Source organism: Schistocerca serialis, chromosome 8, assembly GCF_023864345.2.
Source record: "Schistocerca serialis cubense isolate TAMUIC-IGC-003099 chromosome 8, iqSchSeri2.2, whole genome shotgun sequence".
Taxonomy (NCBI): domain Eukaryota; kingdom Metazoa; phylum Arthropoda; class Insecta; order Orthoptera; family Acrididae; genus Schistocerca; species Schistocerca serialis.
Window position 1 is genome coordinate 501,646,085 of NC_064645.1, and position 25,289 is coordinate 501,671,373.

Consider the following 25,289-nt stretch of genomic DNA (forward strand, 5'->3'; position numbering starts at 1 on the left):
CCTGCCGTTAGTATGTTGTTAGTAAATCGAACCAAGCTCGGGACATAAAAGGGATCATTACTGCAAACTCGCAACGACTGCTCAGATTGTTAATATGAGACGTGTATTTCGTATTTTAAGCTGAAGGCAGCATTGAGCGCTGCTTGCCACAGTTGAGGGTAACAGACAAAACTCACCGCCGCCATTATTATTATCACAGGGGCGAGAGAACTGCGAGAAATCCCGTTCTCGTGGACCGCCAGCATTTGCCTCGCAGTTCCACAGAGCAGTGTTAGAATAGCGCGCTGACCGGTGTCCGAGTGACCGAGACGGACAAGTATACTCACTGGCGGTCTTTACACCGCGGCATTAGCATGGAAATTGCAGCTGGGAGGAAGCCACTCGTAGCGGTCAGCTAAGTGTGTCAGGCCACAGAACTGCCACTCGCGTCTACTGCAGACGAAGCTGCGGACCGCCGAGGTTTGATGGCTGACCGGCAGAGGCGAGTTCACAGGTTTTACACTACCAGCCATTAAAATTGTTACACCACTAAGATGACGTGCTACAGACGCGAAATTTAACCGAGAGGAAGAAGATGCTGTTATATGCAAATGATTAGCTTTTCAGAGCATTCACACAAGGTGGCGACACCTACAACGTGCTGAGATGAGGAAAGTTTCCAACCGATTTCTCATACACAAACAGCAGTTGACCGGTGTTACCTGGTGAAACGTTGTTGTGATGCCTCGTGTAAGGAGGAGAAATGCGAACCATCACTGTTCCGACTTCGATAAAAGTCGGATTGTAGTCTATCCCGATTGCGGTTTATCGTATCGCGACATTGCTGCTCGCGTTGGTCGACATCGTGCAGCTAAGTCTCGATCCCTGAGTCAACAGATGGGGACGTTTGCAAGACAACAACCATCTGCACGAGCAGTTCGACGACGTTTGCAGCAGCATGGACTATCAGCTCCGAGACCATGGCTGCGGTTATCCTTGACGATGCATCAGCTGCGGCTGCGACGGTGTACTCAACGACGAACTTGGGTGCACGAATGACAAAACGTCATTTTTTCGGATGAATCCAGGTTCTGTTTACAGCATCATGATGGTCGCATCCGTGTTTGGCGACATCGCGGTGAACGCACATTGGAAGCGTGTTATCCTCATCGCCATACTGGCGTATCACTCGGCGTGATGGTATGGGGTGCCATTGGTTACACGTCTCGGTCACCTCTTGTTCGCATTGACGGCAGTTTTAACAGTGGACGTTACATTTCAGATGTGTTACGACCTGTGGCTCTACCCTTCGTTCGATCCCTGCGAAACCCTACATTTCAGCAGAATAATGCACGACCGCATGTTGCAGGTCCTGTACGGGCCTTTCTGGATACAGAAAATGTTCGACTGCTGCCTTGGCCAGTACATTCTCCACATCGCTCACGAACTGAAAACGTCTGATCAATGGTGACCGAGAAACTGGCTCGTCACACTACACCAGTCGCTACTCTTGATGAACTGTGGTATCGTGTTGAAACTGCATGGGCAGCTGTACATGGGCACGCCATCCAAGCTCTGTTTGATTCAATGCCCAGGCGTATCAAGGCCGTTATTACGGCCACAGGTGGTTGTTCTGGGTACTGATTTCTCAGGATCTATGCACCCAAATTGCGTGAAAATGTAATCACATGTCAGGTCTAGTATAATGTATTTGCCCAATGAATATCCGTTTATCATCTGCATTTCTTCTTGGTGTAGCAGTTTTAATGGCCAGTAGTGTAGTATCTTTCTTCACAGACGCTGTGCGCTGCCCAGCTGGATAGTTTCCGAGCCACAGAAATAGCCCTGCTGTGTTCACAAAGTACGGTGGTAATCATCAGTGATGGCGACGGGTTGAGATGTGTGCAAAAACATTAATAACATCTTTATTAACCAAACGAAAACTGACAAAAATCAAGAGGGTGATCTCCGGTATACATTTACAATACAACACACAAATTATAGTTGGAACGTGTCGGCCTTAATCAGCCACCTTTCGTTTGTTCCATTTATTTACGTGTGGATGAATGGCACACGCTTTTACTAATGCACCAGTAAGACATCGTTTGCCGCAGTTTCTCTGCTGCATCGACTAGTCTTAGGTCTTTGCCTGTGATATTTCTAGCGAGTTTGGCTCAGCCAATGAACAGCGAGAACGTGGTCGCCTTACCTGTGCAGATTAGTTTTCGAAACGAGAAAGTGGCAGTTAGAGGGTAGCAGTCAATTGCTGTGTGTCCGTTGTGGTTGCGAGCAGACGAACGGTGCTGGCCACGAAGTGGTTGCTGAAACTTGTGTGTGATGGTGAGATAGCTGTCTGATTTATTCCCTTTTGACACTGCTGTGGACAGAAGATGTGACATTGATGTTAATTGGTAATGAGTGTTGCCACAATAAGATGGACTGAAATGGACAGAGAGAAAGAGAGAGAGCTATGCATGCGTTCAGTAACGAGCTAGTACTGAAGATGTGAGAACAACAAGCATATAATTCTTCTCTCTGTTTATCTGCTCAGCAACGCAGGGTAATGTGTACTTTTTCTTTACGACATGGAGTGTTGTGTTGGAGCAGTGTGTTCCTTAAGCCTGGCAGTAAGGGCTATGATCAATGTGTGATGGATCTTACTCTGCTGATGAGCTGAATTCAATTCATGATGGGATGTAGTAAGTCGGTACCTCATTCAGTAAACACATCTTGCATTTTTCATACCCTTTTCTATCGTGTACCAAGGAACCTTTGTATGACTACACTGAGAGCAGCAGGTATTCGTACATTAATCGGCTGAAGTTTGTGTTTTGTAAATTTTGACGTACAATAATAGTTATAAAGTTCGCAGGAGAGCCTCTGTGAAGTTTGGGAGGTAGGAGACGAGGTGCTGGTGGAATTAAAGCTGTGAGGACGGCTCTTGAGTTGTCTTTGGGTACCTCAGTTGGTAGAGCACTTGCCCGCCAAAGGCAAAGGTCCCGAGTTCGAGTCTCGGTCCGCACACAGTTTTGATCTGCAAGGAAGTTTCATATTAGCGAACACACCGCTGCAGAGTGAAAATTTCATTCTGGAACTATAAAGTTACTGAAAGTCTCATATCTTTATTCCATATTCGCGTCCTTCGTAAATTTGATTAATTGAAGCACCAATTTCATTACATAGTAGAAGAGAGTGAGCATGGAGCCTAGCCCAGTGCCTAGGTGTAAGTACTTAATATTCTCGTACCTAAACCAACTCAGTTTCTTCAATAAAAAAACCGTTTCTGCTCGTAATAGATGCTCACAAAGAACACGTTTCTGGGTTAGTTAAGTGTTTTCAGGTCAGATAAGGGAAGTCGCATCAAGAGTCTCGAGATGGCGGCTACTTGACGTTCTATTCACTTGTTTTGTGTTGTTGTGAAGTTGCGAAGATCATTTCGATGAAATACAAGCATAAATCTGAAATTCTGTCTTGCTAATCTAAGAGTTATTAAATGGAACAAAATATTCGTTTGCACTACATAAACATGGATGTCTGTGGAGCCACAAGTGTCAATAGTCAGATTGCATTTGGCCTTATTCAGATTTGAAGGTAGTTGTGTATGTATAGATGATTACAAGTTGTCAGATTCTCTACTTGGTGACATCAAACCACGACCATTAGAAGAAAATACTGAACAGCATGACTTCAATAGAAATCTGTCACATTTAATTCTTACATTAGCCAGTTTGCCGTACTGTAATGAAAAGAAATTAAAAACTGAGACCAACGGCAGCATTTAAAACAGTATTACAAAACTTTCACTATGATTTCAAATCCAGATTGGTCCTTCCCAAAATCAACCCTAAACAGTAATCAACAAATGTAAACAAGCACTACAGTCTAAATGGAGCCGGCCGGAGTGGCCGTGCGGTTCTAGGCGCTACAGTCTGGAACCGAGCGACCGCTACGTAGCAGGTTCGAATCCTGCCTCGGGCGTGGATGTGTGTGATGTCCTTAGGTTAGTTAGGTTTAATTAGTTCTAGGCGACTGATGACCTCAGAAGTTAAGTCGCATAGTGCTCAGAGCCATTTGAACCATTTTTTTTCTAAATGGAGCAATACGGAAGGCTACGTTAACTAATACAGAGCCTATGACTACTAGTCAGCAATGAATAGAAAACATTTGCACAGATTAAGAAAGAAACAATAAAAATATTAACCTAGGCAATAGCACTCATGCGGGCACGAATCACTGTCCAAATGACGATACAGCTCATTTCAAGTTCCTTTTAAACCTGTTTACAAAATGTCTAACAGAATTTCACAAATTAGGTTCCTAGGGCACCCGAATAGACTTCGTTCTGTGTAATGAACCTCCATTCATACAGTACAAGCTAAACTGAACCGATACCGATCCGAGGTAATGAGCTGGCAGTGAATTCAGTAAATGGATACAATTTCTCGCCATGTCGAGGCACGTGGCACACGCCGCCGGGGTGATGGCTGATTACGTCTTCTCATCGGCAGTTCGATTTGGAAGGCAGCGGTTGGACCACCGCGCAGCCGAGCCAGGCCCGCAGCATCCCCAGCAGCTGCGGTGAGGGAGTGCGTAGGGTGCCCCAGAAATGTTGCGACAAACTTCATTTCTAGTACCTTTTAAAACAGTTTACAAAATGTCTAACAGAATTTCACAAATTAGGTTCCTAGGGCACCCGAATAACTTCGTTCTGTGTAATGGACCACCGCGCAGCCGAGCCAGGCCCGCAGCATCCCCAGCAGCTGCGGTGAGGGAGTACGTAGGGTGCCCCAGAAATGTTGCGACAAACTTCGAGGGGCTGTCTTGAGAAACAAATCGAGGATAAGAAACAGGTTCCCGAAACGTCATCCAGCGACGCTGTAGAGCGTCGAATTTATAGGCATCTGCCACTATGCCAACCGTACTGGACCTCCAACATGCGGTCCATCTGTTGCCAAACGTGTCATTCAAGTGGACAAGTTGAAGCTTCTATGTTATTTGATTCTGAAACAGTTGAGTAAAACTGAACGTACTGAGCCTACTTTCTTTATAGTTTTTCTTATCATGTCGACACTGACCCACAATATTCTAGGGCAACGTAATCTGACTGCTTAAAAAAAAAAAAAAAAAAAAAAAAGCTGATTTAAAATAATTAATACAAAAGAATGGCCCTGAATAAGAAGCAATCCTGACAATAACCTATACATTTAATTAAGCGCTTACCTCACATAAATTTTCATTACGCCAACTACTGCAATACAACGAGCAATACTGCCAGCTAAATAAAAGATTGTAACTACTAAAGCCACTAACTACTAATAGGCATGTGGTTAGCAAAGGAAAGATTTTATTGCAAACCAAATAATGTATTTTATACCTTAATAATGTGACATCCAGTTCAAACACGAATATAAAATTGAATTGACATCCAGTACAAAGATACGAGGGTCACTCCAAAAGAAATGCACACTATTTTTTTTTAAAGTCCATCTTTTATTCTACATGTTTGAAAGTTTTACAGTGTGTAGATACATCCTTTAGGAACAATATTTTCATTTCTCCACATAATTTCCATCCCTCTCAACTGCCTTACGCCATCTTGTAACCAGCGCCTGTATACCCTCACTGTAAAATTCTGGACCAACCTGTTGGAGCCACTGTTTGGCAGCGTGCACAAGGGAGTCATCATCTTCAAACCTTGTTCCACGAAAAGAGTCTTTCAGTTTCCCGCAGAGATGATAGTCACATGGAGAGAGGTCAGAACTGTAAGGCGGGTGTTTCAGTGTTGTCCGTACGAGTTTTGTGATCGCTTCCATGGTTTTTTGACGGGCCGTGCGTTGTCGTGCAACAGCAAAACATACTGTTTTTGCTGATGTGATCTAACACGACTCAGTCGAGCTTGAAGTTTCTTCAGTGTCGTCACATATGCATCAGAATTTATGGTGGTTCCACTTGGCGTAACGTCCACAAGCAAGAGTCCTTCAGAATCGAAAAACACCGTACCCATTACTTTTCTAACAAAAGGTGTGGTTTTGAATTTTTTTTCTTGGGTGAATTTCCATGATGCCACTCCATTGATTGGCTCTTCGTCTCTGGTGAAAAATGATGGAGCCATGTCTCATCACCTGTCACAATTCGTCCAAGAAATTTCCACCATTCTCGTACTGTTCCAAAAGTTCGCTGCATACCGTTTTTCTTGTTTCTTTGTGAGCCACTGTCACCATCCTGGGAACCCACCTGGCACAAAACTTTTTTAACGCCAACACTTTCAGTATTCTGCAAACACTTCGTTCCCCTATCCCAACGTAGCGTGACAATTCGTTCACTGTGATGCGTCTTCTGTCAGCAGTCAACAATTCGTCAACTCTCTGCACATTGTCTGGAGTGTGTGCAGTACGAGGCCTGCCACTGCGAGGACAATCCTCAATATTGCCGCGCCCGCTTTAATCACGTAACCTGCTTGCCCACCGACTAACTGTACTGCGATCGACAGCAGCATCTCCATACACCTTTTTCAAGCTCTTGTGGATGTTTCCCACTGTCTCGTTTTCACAGCACAGGAATTGTATGACAGCACGTTGCTTCTGACGAACGTCAAGTGCAGCAGCCATCTTGAAGACATGCTGTGACGGCGCCACTCACGGGAGCAGGTTGAATTAAGTTTGAAAACAAGCGGGAAGGATGTATCTACACACTGTAAGACTTTCACACATGCAGAATGAAACTATCTTTTTACAAAAATAGTGCGCATTTCTTTTGGAGTGACCCTCGTATATAATCATGAATAATTTTCAATATCCAAGTCCGATACTTCCAGATCGTTAGCCTACGCTAACACTTCAGTATCTCTACCCTCCATCAATGCTAACTTCTCACATTTAACATCCACCACTGCTGGCTGTTCACATCCAACTGCCCAACAGTACTTCCATCACTGCTGGCATCTAACTTCCAACTGCCCAACACTACTGGCAATTAACTTCCAACAACGAGTCCAACCAGACACAGAGTCTCATACAAAGAAAGCGCAGTCAGAGATCCAATGCAAAGCGCTACACAGCGCTACCAAAGAAGCAGCCCACTTACAAAGTAACACACTGTCGAACTGTGCTAGAGTACCAACCTCAGAGAGACCTCTCATAGAAATAGAAGGTAAGTGGGACCATCAGAAAGCATGGTCATGAGGTATGGACCTACGGCATGATTTCTCCATCCAAACATGGCTGTTCATGATGTTGGACGTACCATCTCTGGTAAAGGTGCAGTCACAGAAAAGAAAGGATACACGTCAGTATGTGAAGATCCTGCCTACTCCGTTCGAGCAGCCACCTGCAAAAGTTGACATGACGTGGAAAGGCATCAAGTGTCATCGAATGAGTGTTGTGGAGTTTGTAGAAATGAAGGTACTCATCATCCAGAAAGTGCTACAGTGTTATGTGTACACACATGGTGTGTGGCACATCTCGCGTGGTCGTAGAACGCTGCTCTGAAAAATCGCTGACGTAGAGCTGCTTCAAACGCTAGCGTACGGAGTGTCCAGTGTGGTGACTGTTAGGACATAAGCTGTCCATTTAACGCCTCTCCAAGTTTGCAGACATGGCGTGGCCTGGGTGACGCCTGTTTGGGTGACGTTCTTCATACAACCGGCAAGCCTCTCTTGCATTCCTTTGGGCTTCCCTGTGCACGAGAAGAATGTCGGTGAACTCTGCAGTTGTGTGCACACTACCGTCACCGTTCATTCCCGTTACGAGATAGCTACAAGAATGACTAATAACTACTTATAGTATGAAGCTTCAGAACACAATACTGTATTGCACTCGGCAGTTTTCTACGTAAGACAATGTCCGCCGCAATCGTTGAGTGGTCAGCGTGACTGATTGCCGTCCTACGGGCCCGGGTCGGAGATTTTCTCCGCGCAGGGACTGGGTGTTGTGTTGTCTTCATCATCATTTCATCCCCATCCGGCCCGCAGGTCGCCCAATGTGGCGTCGAATGTAATAAGACCTGCACCAAGGCGGCTGGACCTGCCCCACAAGAGGTCTCTCGGCCAATGACGCCAAACGCTCATTTCCATTTTACGTAAGACAATGGAGTACTGCTTGTGTCGTGGAACAAATGAAGCAATACCACTGGTAAACACTCCGACCTCACAGTGCACACACAGTGTGTCTTCTGCTTCTTGTTCGTGTCGGTTTCCTTATCTTGTCTCATTTCGGAGGCCCTAGCTCGTCAAAAGTCAGAGCGATTGCAGTTTATATTATCTTCTTCACTCTGTGTCTAGCTTGTGTGGTCCAAACTGCCTACGTCCTCCTCCACATTTCAGAGACGCTAATAGGCAAAAAAAAACTTTTCGAACATTTTTCTAGCGAAATATACTCACATGGTAGCCGTCTATCAACCACCAAACCTTATAACATGCCTTTTGACACATCCTGTAAAATACAATGTGCAGGCCTATCGGTACTGCACGAATCACTTCTAATTACACCGTTGCGCTTTGAGGAAGTTCCGTTCACCGCAGTCAATATACCGAGGTTAATCATATCGTGTTGTTGTTCATTTATGAGCCAAATGGAACGTTTCAGGGCATTAACACGGTGTCATAATGTCTTATGCACCTAGGTTAAAGTTTAAAGGTAGCAATGGATTTCACAGTGTATCTACAAAATCCAAATGGAAGCAACTGGAAAATCAGGAAGATGAGTTAAAAAATGGTTCAAATGGCTCTGAGCACTATGGGACTCAACTGCTGAGGTCATTAGTCCCCTAGAACTTAGAACTAGTTAAACCTAACTAACCTAAGGACATCACAAACATCCATGCCCGAGGCAGGATTCGAACTTGCGACCGTAGCGGTCTTGCGGTTCCAGACTGCAGCGCCTTTAACCGCACGGCCACTTCGACCGGCCGAAGATGAGTTACTGTTACGGAGGACGCCTTACACGTCTGATAAGATAGAAAGCTAGTGGCGGAAAATTTCAGAGTGAAGAACAACGCCAATGTCAGCTCATCGCAAAAAGCGAAGTCCTTCCGGTTGAAAGTAGTGACTGAAAGAGCCTGTTGGAAAGGTTAGCCAGACTTTTTAACGCAGAATGTGATCCATGGGTAAAGGAAGTTAAAATGAGAGATATGAAGAGCACTAGAAAAACAAACAGTGACTTACTAAACATAATAATTGAGCAAAACAAGAAAATATGAAACAATTTTACTAGCTAGGGTGCAAACTTCACCTTATGGCAGATGCAAATGACACATCAGAAATTATTGGCGCACTGGAAGCAAGCCTTCTTCAACGAAAGAACTCTGCTGCTATTAGATATTGGTATGGACTTGAGAGTGGTATTTCCGAGCCTGAACGGCTACTGAAACTTGTACAGAAGTAACACATGGGCCATGAAAAGAAGAATAATAAACTGAGAATATTTATGAAGAGATGCTGCAGAAAGTACTAAGGAGATATAATACAGCATGAAGAGGCGATAGAGTAAGGGAGAAAACGCGTCTCAAGAATAATCAAGGAAAGAAAAGCAAAACATTTCCCGAGTCATCAAGGAATAATTCGGGAGCAGACGTAGAGCGGAATTACATGCAAGGGTGTACAAAACAGAGGATTATGTAAAGGAATGTATCAAGGACACTGGGAATAGTGTTCCAGGTGTCCCGCCTAAGAGTCGTCAGGTGCGTTTTCTCTGGTGTTTCAGCTGGTATATACAATTTCATTTTTATAATGTATATGTGAGCCAGTTCAAATAAATGCTGCTCAACACGCAGGCCCAATGTCGAGGGAAAACATCGATTTGTTTCCCCCTACAAATAGTATGGTATCGGTTTTGTCGATATGTGTTCAAAAAATGGTTCAAATGGCTCTGAGCACTATGGGACTCAACTGCTGAGGCCATTAGTCCCCTAGAACTTAGAACTAGTTAAACCTAACTAACCTAAGGACATCACAAACATCCATGCCCGAGGCAGGATTCGAACCTGCGACCGTAGCGGTCTTGCGGTTCCAGACTGCGGCGCCTTTAACCACACGGCCACTTCGGCCGGCCGATATGTGTTAATTGGCACAGTAAAACACGAAGAATAACCAGTACTCCAGAAGCGAATGAGCAGCGCTGCTGCTAGATAGTAGCAGACAGCACTGGCCAGGGCGGTGCTGTCTCTGTTGGAATACTGGTTATTCTTCATTTCTTACTGTCCCTGTTAGGAATAACACAGCAAACTAAGCTGGGACTGCTCTACCGAATGAGCCTGTAAAATTCCGCTTTAATAATAATTTTGTTCGTAACGGTAAGAAGTCGGCTTTTTACGTTGACATATGACGTCGTGTGAAAGACGTGTCGAGCTGCATTGCAAGTATCTGCTGGAATACCTGAAAAAATTCGCCTGACGCTCTTCAGGGACACATCCTGTACATGTAGGGATGAAAAAATTAGCACAGGATCGAAAGATGTACGAAATGGCGCCGTGTCATTCTAAATACAGAGGGAAAACGTTACTGAGAAAACACACAACCAATCTTCTCTGCCTATGGTGTACTGCCATCCCGCCCCGGAAGTCGTTTTGTAAGCTGATACCTTCAGCAGTCAGCACAGAGCCGAGTGTCGGAGCGCTTGGGATTAAAAACCGACCTAATGCCGAATTGGCTCTCTCCATTAGTGAGTGCTTGCTAGACTGCACGCCATTCTCGGATTAATGTCAGCGATTATCGCAAAAGCGAACGGCACACCTGTCGAATCTCACGAAATGTAAGCAGCGTTTTCTGTAATGCACTCGTATTTGCTTACCCGTTCTAAGCTGCAGCCGTTCTCACGGGAAAATTAGGCAGATGCAATATAAACGAGAAAGAATAGGGGAGGAATTACTGAGAAAATTTAATGCATAAATCGATGTAATCTTAGTGGGAAATTGGACATCTGGGAACATTCATGTGATAACAATGAAAATGAAGACCTTACGCTATTAAAAAAAGAAATGAGGTGATTATTCTCACCACACTTCGCTACTGTATTTCCTTATACATCTATGACAGCTTCTTGTTTCATCATTCTTCGGTGACGCTTTCATAGTTGTATAATTGTATACACTTATGGGTTGTCAGCAATCATATAGTCTATTATGTCATTATGAAAAGATTCTTGTCTGTGCATTCTTCCCACCTACCTTAGCCGTCTGCAAGAGCCTCAAAACTATTTCTGCGGTCAGCCAGAATGCGATGGAGAACATACTGACCGTAATTTCCACTTCGCAAGTCCACATTACTCATTGTGCTCACTGAAAGAAAATGTTCCTACTTGTTATTTACTTAGCAGGATCAGGATCTATGACTATAAATAAAAGTTTTGTGTTTTAACTGACTGATATATTCTGTAAAAGTTCGCACGCACAAAATATGAGGCTTAGTATTGTAACTAATATCCTGTCGGAAAATTATTAATATTTCAGAAGCGACTTCTACGGGAAGTTCCAAGTAAAAAGGTCTGTCGCCCCGACTTCTAATTACAGAAAGTTAATTGCACGTCTTAAAAGTGGAAAATAATCTCGCGACTTGCAACGCTGTTTTGTCAGCTTTACGGGCGGCAGACAAACAGTTACTTCCGTGAAGTCTGAGCTATCGAGGACAATGTACTCGCTAGTTCACTTCCTACTTTTGCTGAAAACCCATTCCAGTCTGCCCAGCTTTGACATCATCCGAGGCACAACGCACACGGGTGTTGGACTGATGCGTACAGTTTGATACCTGGATGCAAAGGATGCTCAGGTAGCAGTATCTAAATGTCCCCTTTCTCGGACACGTGTTAATTAATATCTGCGTTGTTTAAAAATCTGTGCTCTTTAATTTTTATATAAATAGAGCTAAGTTTGCTTTCATTACTGAATAAGTTATAGCTCGATTCCATTTAAACTTTGCCGACTAGAATTTTTGGAATAGAACCGACAGTACAACATGATCTCTGAACTGCCTCTCTAAGATTCCGTGTAACCATTGTCGTTCACATACAGTCTTGAAACTTGGTACAGCTATATTATTTCATGAATGTAATCGAGTATTATAATTAGAAATTTCTATTACAAATAGAAATGATGCTTAAAACTACCGAGAATGATGACGTCTTCATTCTAAATTTGGTTTTTAGTAAATTACTTCAAAAGTAATAGAGGTAGCTTATTGGTGTCACATTTTTAATGTTTTTACATGAAACTCCGGCTACATATGCATTTGTAGCTTTCTGAGTCTAATATTTAGCGGCTTCAGTTTTCCGCATAAATGGTTATTTTAACCAAAATATTGTTTGATCAATTGGAGGCTTGTAACTTTTAATTGTGAAATTCATTTGTAAATTCTGACCAATTAGCTTTCTAGTTTTATTATTGAGCGCCATTTTTTCCTTAAGATTATATGTTTAGCCTAACAAGTTCATCTGATCATTCTGAGACTTTACAACTTTAACATTAATATAGTTGAGCATATGAAGACGAAGTTTGGAAAAGTTATTTTCAATTTCAGTCTTAAAGTATAGTTCAGTGCTTTGTACATTAAGCACAGGGACTCTATGATGACGTGGCACTAGTAGTAGTGAAATGGGGTAAGGCCCGGCAGACTTGCTCGCCTCCGTACCTCTTACAATGACACAGCGCTTGTTCCATCTCATCAGCCGTATTTAATTTTGTGAAAAAATACGCCATTCAACGACGCTGCAGACCATCGAATTTATAAGCATCTGACACTATGCCACCCGTATTGGACCTCCACATCCAGTCCATCTGTTGACAAAACGTGTCATTCAAGTGGACAAGTTGAAGCTTCTACGTAATTTGATTCTGAAACAGCTGAGTAACACTGAACGTACTGAGCCTACTTTCTCTTTACGTTTTATTAATACAACCTGACTTCAAATAATTAATACAAAAAAATGATCCTGAATAAGAAGCAATCCTGACAATAACCTATACATTTCATTAAGCACTTACCTCACGAAAATCTTCATTACGGGAACTACTGCAATACAATGAGCGTCAATAGTGCCAACTAAATAAAAATTTCTACTAAAGGGACTAACTACTAATAGCAAAATTAAATAGTATAAATAAGTGATCTTATTACAGGTCTCCTGTTTTAAATGAAACTGTTGTTAGCTAAGCCTTCCTTAGTACTATACCCAACAAAATTAACCACACACACACACACACACACACACACACACACACACACACACACACACACACACACACACATAGAAACATGGAATAAAATTTTCCATTATTACAAAATTAATTTTGTAATTTAGAATTTTCAGTCTTTACCTGAAAGAGAAACACCAAAAATTTCACTCTTTTGTAGTTTTTCAATACTCGCTCATTTAATCACAACAGTGGGCACTGCGGTGCGTGTCGTTATGAACCACCTTCACTAACACATTTAACGTATAGAGTGAGAAGTCACTGCGGTTAGTCTCATTTTCGTCACTCTATTACAAAAAGGGAAAGGGGAGGAGTCAATATAGCTGGTATCCTTCTCATTCCTTCTCCATACGACTTGTAGACTGCCTTTCATGCGGCCTCCGTATCCTGAAAAACATAACATATGCTAAGCTCTGTTCTCAGCATATACCTAAGGGAGAACGAAACATATTCTGTACTCTATTTTCCTTCTATTATTTAAGTAATTGATTGAGCAGTTACCAGAAAGAGTTTTTCTTTTTAAAATTTAATATTTATAAATCTGTTATTAACTTTTTCAAAATGATTATTGCAATATGCCGCTTAATAAAATCGTAACGTTACTCACACACGATTAAAAAGCTGTTTTTATTGTAACACACCAGAACTCAACAATCTGCATTTTCTAACACATTCGTTTATCTGCATTGTTGTCTGTGTATGTCAACATATATCTGTTAATTGACCGTCTGCCTTGAGCAAGATTACGCGTTTCTCAATACTTTTTAGCCGCGCGGAGTGGCCTAGCGGTTTGAGGCGGCATGTAACGGATTGCGCGGCCACTCCCTCCGGAGGTTCGAATCCTCCCTCGGGCATGGCTGTGTGGGTTGTTCTTAGCCTAAGTTAGTTTAAGTAGTGTGTAAATGTAGGGACCGATGACCTTAGCAGTTTGGTCCCTTGGTTCACACACATTTGAACATTTGAATCCTTTTTACGAGACGTGAGGGAATTACACACCACTTTTACCCATATTACCTTATATGTTAGCCTACTGACTTCTTTACTACTGTTCACCCTTATTTTCATTCACCTATATATTTCACTTTCCTATATATTTCGAAACTTCTTTCTCTCTTTTATCTTCGTCAGCTTACTGTCGCCGTTGTTTATACATATTCTTGCTGTGACCCTCACACCACTTTCAGACATCTCCTTTAATTAATATCAAAACGCTTTGGCTTGCCTCTGTTGGCACCATATTAATACTCTCTCTCACCACAGACAACCCTACTTCTGATGTGAAAATTATTAATTTATGCAGAGTTTATTCTTTCAGATTTTGGGAATTTTCAGCTTCAATTAATTCTTAACGCAAAGTATCTGTATTTTGTTCCTACTAATCCTTTTTGTAGATCTCATTTATTATTTGTTTACTTTAGTCATTATTTCTCTATCATTGATGTTCATGAGCCACCTTTGTTATTTTAACGTTTAGAATTTATTACTGGAAACTACTTTTCATATTCCCTTATAAGTCATAATTCTGGTATAGTCATTTTCGAGAATCATTCTTACTTATTAGGAAGATATTACACACTAATATCATATATACAACATGAAGGCATATATTCCTTACTTACTATAGATAGAACAGAAGAAGAGAATGAAACTTGAAAGGAAAATAAAGTTCATCTAACCGGGTCCGTGCAGTATGCAAAACTGAGTATCAGCCAAAGAGTGGCAACCACCTTGCAGAATCTAATTACTCTCAGTTTTGAAAAGATTCAGATGTATAATGTTTCATAGGCCTAGTTCTCTCTTACTTTTTGGGTATTCCAATCGGCACGCGTCTGCATGAGGCTTACCTATTATCCTGAATGGTCCTTGATAAAAATGCAAAAATGCTGAAATTTTCTTAGATTTTTCTTTTGTTTCAACGGACACTATTTCACCAATGTTAAAACCAGTGGGGGAAGATTTGGCGTCATGCTGTATTTTTCTATCCTAGGCTCTTTTACGTATGTTTGCGGTTGCCTGTGCATTTTTTTCATCTATAGAACTCTGAGATAGTGTAAAAAGCATGTTCATATGTTTCTATGTTGGCAGCGCTATAGACCGCATTAATATTACTGACAGCGCTCTGCGCCCTCGCTAAGAGACTCTGTGGTTGAAGGGACTCGCAGTTAGAAGTGAATAGTTAGCAGTGATGGAGGTTAGCAGTGTTAGTGCGGGCGGACGATTTGGACATGTGTCCGTCATGAAGATTTAGTGTTGGTTGGAATGGACTGCAAAATGATGATTGATGTATCTGCTAATGTTTGGATAGTGGAATTACTGATGATTATATAATTTTGGAACTGGATGTCACATGATTAAAGTAAAATCTGCTAAATACATTGTTTGCTCTGTAACAAAATCTTTCCTTTGCTAACCGCATGCCTATTAGTATTGAGAGCCTACAGTAGTTAGAATCTTTTATTTAGCTGGCTGTAGTTGCTGCTTGCTGTTATTGCTGTAGTTCGTGTAATGAAGATTTTCTGTGAGGTAAGTGACTTATGAAATGTATGGGTTATTGTTAGGATCCTTCTAATTCAGGGCCATTCTTTAGTGTTAATTATTTGCAGTCAGAATGAATTGCGTTTGTATATTTTGGGTCATAAATGTATAGGATAAGTTTGTATTGTGTTTGTCAGGGAAAATTCTGTAGGTCAGTGTTGAAATGATAAAACAAGCAGAGAGACAATGGGTTCATTTGCATTCAGCAGTTTAGATAAATAAACGTAGAAGTTTCAATAGGACTGGAAAATCCACCATGTTTGAAAAGATGTTATGGGGTTTCCGGTTAAACATCAGTTCACAAGGAGTATAGCTTGTTGCATCATGTTTAAGGTTGTTGATGATTTATTCAAAGGTTTTGAAATGATCGGCTCAAGTTGGATGTTTCCCGGCACAGTAAGTTCTACGCAATCGTTTTAACTCGTGCATAGCCATCTCGCTCAAGTTTTCTTGTGAAAAATACGCCTATATCCTTATATGTCGAATTCCGGCCTTTTGTGGATAAGCTTCAATTTTTTCAGCTACAAATTGCGGATCATTATCCGATAAGTCACTCTTAGGCTTCCCGTCTTTGCAGACTAGTCCTTTTCCGGCATGTCTGCCAGCATTTTGGCATCAGCTCTCTTTATTGGATATAGTTTTAAATACTTGCTAAAACCGTCAATCACCACAAAAGATAGGTATCCTCCTTTAGATATCAGAAGAGGGTCAAAAAGATCAACTGCACATAATTCGAGGTGTTCGCTTGGTTTTGTACTATGCATATCTCCCTGCACTATACGATTTACTGCATATACCTTCTGTTATACAGCGTTGATACTCTGTGATGGACATTGACGAAAATCATGTTCTCTCTTAATTCAGTAATATATTTCTTGACTCTATATTGACCATTTGGTAGATGCACGTAATCTATCAACAGATCCATATGTTTGGAGGAAAAAATATTTTCCATTCTGCTGAATCTAAATCCTATCTTCGGAATAAAATTTCGTTATGGAGGCAATAGTACTGCGTTACTTTTAGACAGTTAACGGCCCCTTAATAGCTTTTGACTACCCACAACTGATCATCATTAATTGGCTTCTTCCTGAAGTTCGAGGCACTTTCCTCCTTGATTTCATGTATGGCTAACATACTCACCTCATTCTTATCTGCTAACGGATTTTCTATTTCCCTGCATAACTCACCACTTCTTGATAACCCATCTGCTGCCAGATTGTTCTTCCCTTGTTCTTCACTGCTGAAGGAACATAGACCATCTTGTTACTCTTGGATGTCTCAATATGCAAGTTTTCAAAAACATAAGTGCGTTGTGATCACTATATAATATCACCTTGTGACCCAACAAACAATGTTCACACTTTTGCTCACAAAACACGCCAGCCAGTGCTCTAATTCCGAAATTCCATAATATCGCTTAGCAGGTTGCAGCGAACACCTCTACTACAGTCCCATAACCACTTGCGTCAGCTGACATGCAAAAGGGTTTTGAAAAATCTGGTTGGTGTAATAGCGGACTACTCATCAAACAGCCGCTAATTCTTCAAAATCAGACTGGCACTCTTCAGTGCAAACCCACCGGGAATTTTTCTGCAACAGCTGGAGTAGAGAAGACACATTAAACAAGTGATGTTTTATAAAAAGGCTGTAGAATCCGAATAAATTGAATACTAACCTGAGCTGCTTTTTATTTTTGGGCGCTTCAAAACTTTCGGTGACATAATGTGAAAGGATCAGTTAATATATTTTCGTTGATAATATCATGACGCAATAATTTTATTTTATCTCTAACACATTCAGATTTCTCCAACTTTAATTTCATACCTCCTTTTTCTATAGCTTCTAGAACCGTGTCTATTAGACCGACATGGTCTTCACATGTGGGAGTTGCCAACAGTATAGCCGGCCGTTGTGGCCGAGCGGTTCTAGGCGCTTTAGTCTGGAACCGTGCGACTGTTACGGTCGCAGGTTCAAATCCTGCCTCGGGCATGGATGTGTGTGGCGTCCTTAAGTTAGTTAGGTTTAAGTAGTTGTAAGTTCTAGGGGACGGATGACCTCAGATATTAAGTCCCATAGTGCTCAGAGTTATTTGAACCATTTTGAACCAACAGTATATCGTCAACATAAATAATCACCTGATCTAACGATTTCGGCCCTAATACATGAGCCATCACTCTTACAAAGGCACATACATAAATATTTAATCCAAATGGGACTACTTTATATTGGTAGCACACCATTCAAGTAAAACGGCTGCATTTATGCGATTCTTTCGCCAGGGGCAAATTCCAGTATTCACATGCTATGTCCATTTATGAAAGATACAAAACTCCTCCGATCAGTTGTATCAGTTAGTCCATATTTTGAGGACGATCACTATCTGTTATTCCAATTTCATTTAGCCAGCGTACATCCAGTAATGATCTGACGCTTCCGTCACGCGTATGCGCAACAACAAAAGGTTTATTATATTCATTAGTTATTTGTTCAACGACCCCCAATGCCAACATGCGTTGAATTTCCTTCTTTACAGCTTGCTTTCTCGCAACATGTATTTGATAAGGTTTTTGAAAAATACCTGCCCGGGCTTTAAATTCAAACGGCATTCCTACCCTTTAACTTCACCAGGCGTAATTGAGAATACACTGTGACAAGTGGTTAACACTTCCATTAATTCTGCCTTTCTTTATCAGAAACTTGATTTGTTAACTGAACTTTAACTTCTATTTCTTCCAGGATGTAGTCAAATTCTGCCGCACTATCCCAATGGATATGTTCGTCGTACATCCCACGTTGATTTCGGCGGTTATTTCATGCAGTGTTGCTTGTCTATTAGCACTGACAGTTCCGCGCAAAACGCAGCTGCTCTCGGTCGTTAAGCGAAGGCCATCGATGACTGCGTTGCCCACGGTGAGTGGTAACGCCTGAAATTTGGTATTCTCAGCGCACTCTTGACACTGTGGGTCGCGGAATATTGAATTCCCCAAGGACTTCGAAATCGAATGTCCCGTGCGTCTAGCGATAACTACCATTCCGCGTTCAGAGTTTGTTAATTCCCATCGTGCGGCCATAATCACGTCTGAAACCTCTCCACATGAATTACCTGAGTACAAATGACAGCTCCGCCGATGCACCGTCCTTTTATACCCTGTGCAGCGTTACTACTGATACAGTATCTCATGACTTTTGTCATTTCAATACACAGGGTGTTTCACTAAATGTGTTTGCCTCTGTAAGTTACGAAGTAAGAGGCGACGGAAATATTTATTGCTGTAGGTCACCATAAGAAACGTTACACTGTCTGTGGAGCTATGAACATTGTTTACTGTCGCTATTTTGTCGAAAGTCGACATGTTGAGAAACGTGGCTGTTGTACTTATGGTTTATAATTTTTATAAAAAACAGCTACCAGCCACATGTATGGTTTAAAAAGGTTTATTATCTTCAGACCATGACCGGTTTCGGATTTTTCTTAACAAATCCATCTTCAGATGGCAGTTACAAGCATTCTCAGTTAGACCTAGTTTTGTTTGTGTTATTCGTTTGCTGCAGAGCTGTGTAGTTCTGCCTGACGAAATATACGTGCGTTTGTGTTCCTCGGTGGGTACGACCTGTCGACCGTCAACGTAGGTGGACTATTAAAGTATGGTGTGGAAACCTTGGGGATGGAATCATCAGTCCACACTACTTCCCAGGTACACTGACAGGTGAGTTTGGGTGGTCTCCATGAACATGTGTGTACATACGAGAGTCCATATGTGGATGCAGCACTATGGCCACCCAGCCCATTCTGCGCGTGCTGTTGTGGAAGAACTAAACAACAGGTTTGCAGGAAGGTGGTTGGAGCGCCGTGGTCCTGAGTCATGGCCTGCAAGGTCGTCCGATTTAACGCCATTAGATTTCTTTTTGTGGGGATATCTAAAGGATCGTATTTATGTCACTGAGCCCAAATCCCCATATGATCTAAAACGACGCATCGTGGATGCATGTTGCTCTGTGGCACTGGCGATGTTACATCTCGTCCGCAGATTCTTCAGAAGGCCCATTGCATTGTGCAGTCAGGAACATGGACACACATTTGAAAATCTCATTTAAAACAACTTCCCACCGCCAGAACACCCATCATCCACCACACAGCCATGTATTAGGTACAGCGTGTGGTATCTGCCCCTGAAACTTTGAAGGGTTGTAGCTCCCAAACTAAAAGTCATAGGAATGTAATTTAAATTGATGTATACACAACTGGTGTTACTGATTCCAGTGCATGATAGAAACAACTATTGTTCCATTAAAAAAATTGTATATTTTTGCTGTGGCTCTTTGGATAATAACACAATAAACTATGTTCGTAGCTCCGCAGACAGTCTAACGTTTCTTATGGTGACCTACGCAATAAATACACTCCTGGAAATTGAAATAAGAACACCGTGAATTCATTGTCCCAGGAAGGGGAAACTTTATTGACACATTCCTGGGGTCAGATACATCACATGATCACACTGACTGAACCACAGGCACATAGACACAGGCAACAGAGCATGCACAATGTCGGCACTAGTACAGTGTATATCCACCTTTCGCAGCAATGCAGGCTGCTATTCTCCCATGGAGACGATCGTAGAGATGCTGGATGTAGTCCTGTGGAACGGCTTGCCATGCCATTTCCACCTGGCGCCTCAGTTGGACCAGCGTTCGTGCTGGATGTGCAGACCGCGTGAGACGACACTTCATTCAGTCCCAAACATGCTCAATGGGGGACAGATCCGGAGATCTTGCTGGCCAGGGTAGTTGACTTACACCTTCTAGAGCACGTTGGGTGGCACGGGATACATGCGGACGTGCATTGTCCTGTTGGAACAGCAAGTTCCCTTGCCGGTCTAGGAATGGTAGAACGATGGGTTCGATGACGGTTTGGATGTACCGTGCACTATTCAGTGTCCCCTCGACGATCACCAGTGGTGTACGGCCAGTGTAGGAGATCGCTCCCCACACCATGATGCCGGGTGTTGGCCCTGTGTTCCTCGGTCGTATGCAGTCCTGATTGTGGCGCTCACCTGCACGGTGCCAAACACGCATACGACCATCATTGGCACCAAGGCAGAAGCGACTCTCATCGCTGAAGACGACACGTCTCCATTCGTCCCTCCATTCACGCCTGTCGCGACACCACCGGAGGCGGGCTGCACGATGTTGGGGCGTGAGCGGAAGACGGCCTAACGGTGTGCGGGACCGTAGCCCAGCTTCATGGAGACGGTTGCGAATGGTCCTCGCCGATACCCCAGGAGCAACAGTGTCCCTAATTTGCTGGGAAGTGGCGGTGCGGTCCCCTACGGCACTGCGTAGGATCCTACGGTCTTGGCGTGCATCCGTGCGTCGCTGCGGTCCGGTCCCAGGTCGACGGGCACGTGCACCTTCCGCCGACCACTGGCGACAACATCGATGTACTGTGGAGACCTCACGCCCCACGTGTTGAGCAATTCGGCGGTACGTCCACCCGGCCTCCCGCATGCCCACTATACGCCCTTGCTCAAAGTCCGTCAGCTGCACATACGGTTCACGTCCACGCTGTCGCGGCATGCTACCAGTGTTAAAGACTGCGATGGAGCTCCGTATGCCACGGCAAACTGGCTGACACTGACGGCGGCGGTGCACAAATGCTGCGCAGCTAGCGCCATTCGACGGCCAACACCGCGGTTCCTGGTGTGTCCGCTGTGCCGTGCGTGTGATCATTGCTTGTACAGCCCTCTCGCAGTGTCCAGAGCAAGTATGGTGGGTCTGACACACCGGTGTCAATGTGTTCTTTTTTCCATTTCCAGGAGTGTATTTCCGTCGCCTATTATTTCGTAACTTAAAGAGGCAAACACATTTAGTGAAACATCCTGTATATCCCACTGCCACTTTAACTTACACTGTCTCATTTTCTCTTTCTTTTCCACTGCTACTGTCTGTGTCATAGCCCGGCAGCTCAAAAATTCTAAGGTCCAACTTAATTTACCTCTATACTCACGCGTTTAAAATTTCGGTCCAAATGCCTATGTGTTAAAGTTCACCCGTCTGGGAGGGTCCAGACCACCGAAGTCTATGTATGGTCTCCACTCGTCTCAATTTTGCAATTACACAATCTTCTCTTTCTCTTGCTTCCACTGCTTCTGTCTCCACCCATCTCCCTTTCTTACTGCCACTGGCTCCCACTGACCATCAATATCTTCTCTGTCTTTGGCTCCCACTGCCACTGTCTTCATCCATCTCTTTTTCTGTTTCACTGCCACCTTCTCTCTCCTACCATCACTGTCTTATCTCTCTTTCTCTTCCACTGCCACTATCTCCTCTCTCTTCCAACGTCACTGCCTTCTACTCTCTTTCAGCACAGAAAGATGCAAATATGTTCGCATGCTAAAATTTTTAATGAGGAAGGTGGAATAAGGGTTGAGGCATTTTGTTCTCCACTTTTCTGTCAGAGCGTTTTAACTGGTTACCTTGTTTTCCCTGCTACAATAGGGTATGCTGCTCATATAAAATGGATTCTATAGGTCAATAAAGTTTTAATAGTTTATTTACACGGGTTGTTAGGACATTTCCGTTAGAAACTTCTTGGACTTGTAGAATGAAGTGAGTACATAATATTTTGAATAAGAACACATCTCCGGAAACGTCCCGTTTTCGTTCTACGGCGGTTTCAATTCAGGTGCGTAATGCGTCCATGTCTGTTGAGGAACAGAGAAAACTCTCAGAACTGGTTACCCTGATATGCAGTAGGGTAGACAGGAAGAAGTGTGCTTCTTGTCGGGTCGTATGCAAAGCTTAATTTACGAGACTCCTGTAGACACAGAGAGATATCTGCTGGCAAGAGTTCTGGCCTTGCCACCAGCAACTGAAGAGACGCGAAGTGGAATGGAGAGTGTGTACCGGAACACACCTCATAGGTACAATGTCTGAACAACGTTGGGGTTCGCCACATCGATCCGCTGTTGTGATGCATTAGCACTGCTCTGTACGTACATCGTGCTGGATCTGTTTTTATTTTGGAATAATGTAAACACGTAATGTTTAATTGTTAATACAAATAAATGAGCTTAAGTAGTAAATGGATGTTTTGTCATGTTTCCTTTCGAATTATTGCTTAATAATTGTACTGATTCACACCTGATTCAGTTCCTCAAGCGGGAGTGGATGAGTCAAATGTCTGAACTGAAATCATCGTAGAACGGAAACGTTGTGTTTCCGGACATGGTTTCCTATGCAAAATATTATGTACTCACTCTGCTCTACAAGTCCTAGCAGTTTGATACGGGAAATTCCGAACACCCTGTATACTTCGACGCATTTTATAATCTGACACATATTAACAACAAATGGAGAGGTAACAACGAGATCCCATGGAAGTGATTCACCACGTGTCTTCTCTCCTTCTCCTTCGAAACTAAACAGTTCTAATAAGGAAAAACATTTGAATTTAAACAAAGTACATTCTTCTTTCGCGACTGCCTCTGTTTTTATCAGCAACGTTAGTTTTAAATTCAAAACCAAAGTGCATTAATGTCAAGTTGATTATTCGAATACATTGTGATGAGTGGTTAACACTTCTGTTAATACAAAATCGTTTGTTTTACGTTTTTTCTGTGTACTTTTCTCCTCGATTGTAATTAATCAGAAACTCCTGGCTCATGATTTGTATCTTAAAAGAGTGGAAATATTATTAGAAACATTTGCTGTCTTTCCAGTGTCATGCAATTTTTTGTAGTCATTTAAATTCTTTTCAAGCGTTTTCAGGCCCTTTTTAGCCCACTTTTTGTCACTGCAGTACCATTTTGGGCATTTTGCATAGGTGTGATGTGAGACAGCGTCTCATTAAGTTTTATTGGTGAAAAAATGCTGACTAAATACATAGTTTGATGGCCTCAGAACTATTGCGATGACGGTTAGAATCCTTCCTATGTGCTCGTGACGTCACTTAAAATTATCAGCTAAAATGACATTTATGCTTCAGACCGGATATTATGTGATATTTTACGTGCGTAAGTGCGGTAACTTCGAACCTATGGACTTCTGTAACGGATAATGATATCGAAAAAATCCCAATGTTCGTTTACTTATCATGAATAGAAATGATAGAAGAGGCTATCCCCACAGCTGGTACTTTTGGTACCCAAAAATCATGGTTCATTAGGTGTGTCTTGATAACCGATATAGAATTTAAAAAACGGGAAAATGGCGTTTCTAGATGAATTAATAAAGAACGCAAGTTAAAATTTGAGCCATTTGCAATATTTAATTATTTAGATCAGCCATTCCCAAGGGGGCGGGGTCTGTCGAAGGGGAGGGAGACGCAGGAAGTAGTAGAGGGAGGCACCGGCTTTCATTGAAGTATTTATATTTCATGCTATGTAAGAAAGAGATTTCCGGTGAATAAATTTCGGTAGTACCAGATTCTCATTTCCATGAACCAAATTAGGAAGCTCACCCATCATTCATTTGCTGTCTTATTTCAGAAGAAACAAGACTTTCCGTATTTCACAAGAACTGAACATTAGATCCTGTCAGCAGGCATGCTCAGAAAAGTCGCGAATATTTCATAACACAGCCCCTGTCACCGATCTTCTCAGGGGAGCTACATACCAAACACTTATAAATCACTAATGCCAGTAAGCCGTTTGACAGTGTGACAGCCAATTACTTGCAACATCGACTACAAGAATAGCTTTTCGTTTTTTAAGCACAGCCTTACTAACCTCCAGATTTCAGCAAGGCTTCCGAAGTCAGTTCAAAGGCAGTGTGTTAGCTAGAAGGTGTGTTCTATTGCTTGTGCAGTGGAAGTGGTAAACTGGATTTAAAATAAAGAGATAAACTTTCCACCAGGCAGGTGGCTGGTTCGCGGCGGTAACGAGAGATCCCATGGAAGTGATTCACCGAGTGTCTTCTCTCCTTCGAAACTATGCAGTTCTAATAAGGAAAAACATTCGAATTTAATCAAAGTACATGCCCCTATCGCGTCTTTCTATCAGCAACGTTACTTCTAAACGCAAAACAAAATTGCGTAAATATCATGTTGATTATCTGACATTAGGCTTTGCCAGCATTATTTTGAATAATGAGGTACGAGAAGAGTGAGTTCATTTTTGGAGATTTTAGCCAATGACAGATTGAAACCTATAAAATTAAAGACACATGTATACAGACCATATAAGCAAGCCAGTCAAATTTTTTAAGCGCATGAGCAACTAAAAGGAAAACTGTGGCTCAAAAACAGGTATCAGTACATAAGAAATTCCTTAGAGCATCCATAGAGGTATCTTGTTTAATTGCGATGTCCATCACCCCACATCACTGGTGAGAAATTATTGCTTTCCGGAGCCGTCAAAACGTGCGAAATAATGCACGTAGTGAAGTTTGGTGATAGTCTGAAGTCGACACCAATCTTAGATGATACCGTTGCTCGTCGTATTGATAAAATCGCCACTGACATGGAAAGTCAGTTACTACCACGTCTTAATGATAGCACAAAATTCGCCCTACAACTTGATGACAGTACTGACATCGAAAATACTTCCCGGCTTCTTCTTTTTCTACCCTATTGTTATGAAAATGAAATGTAG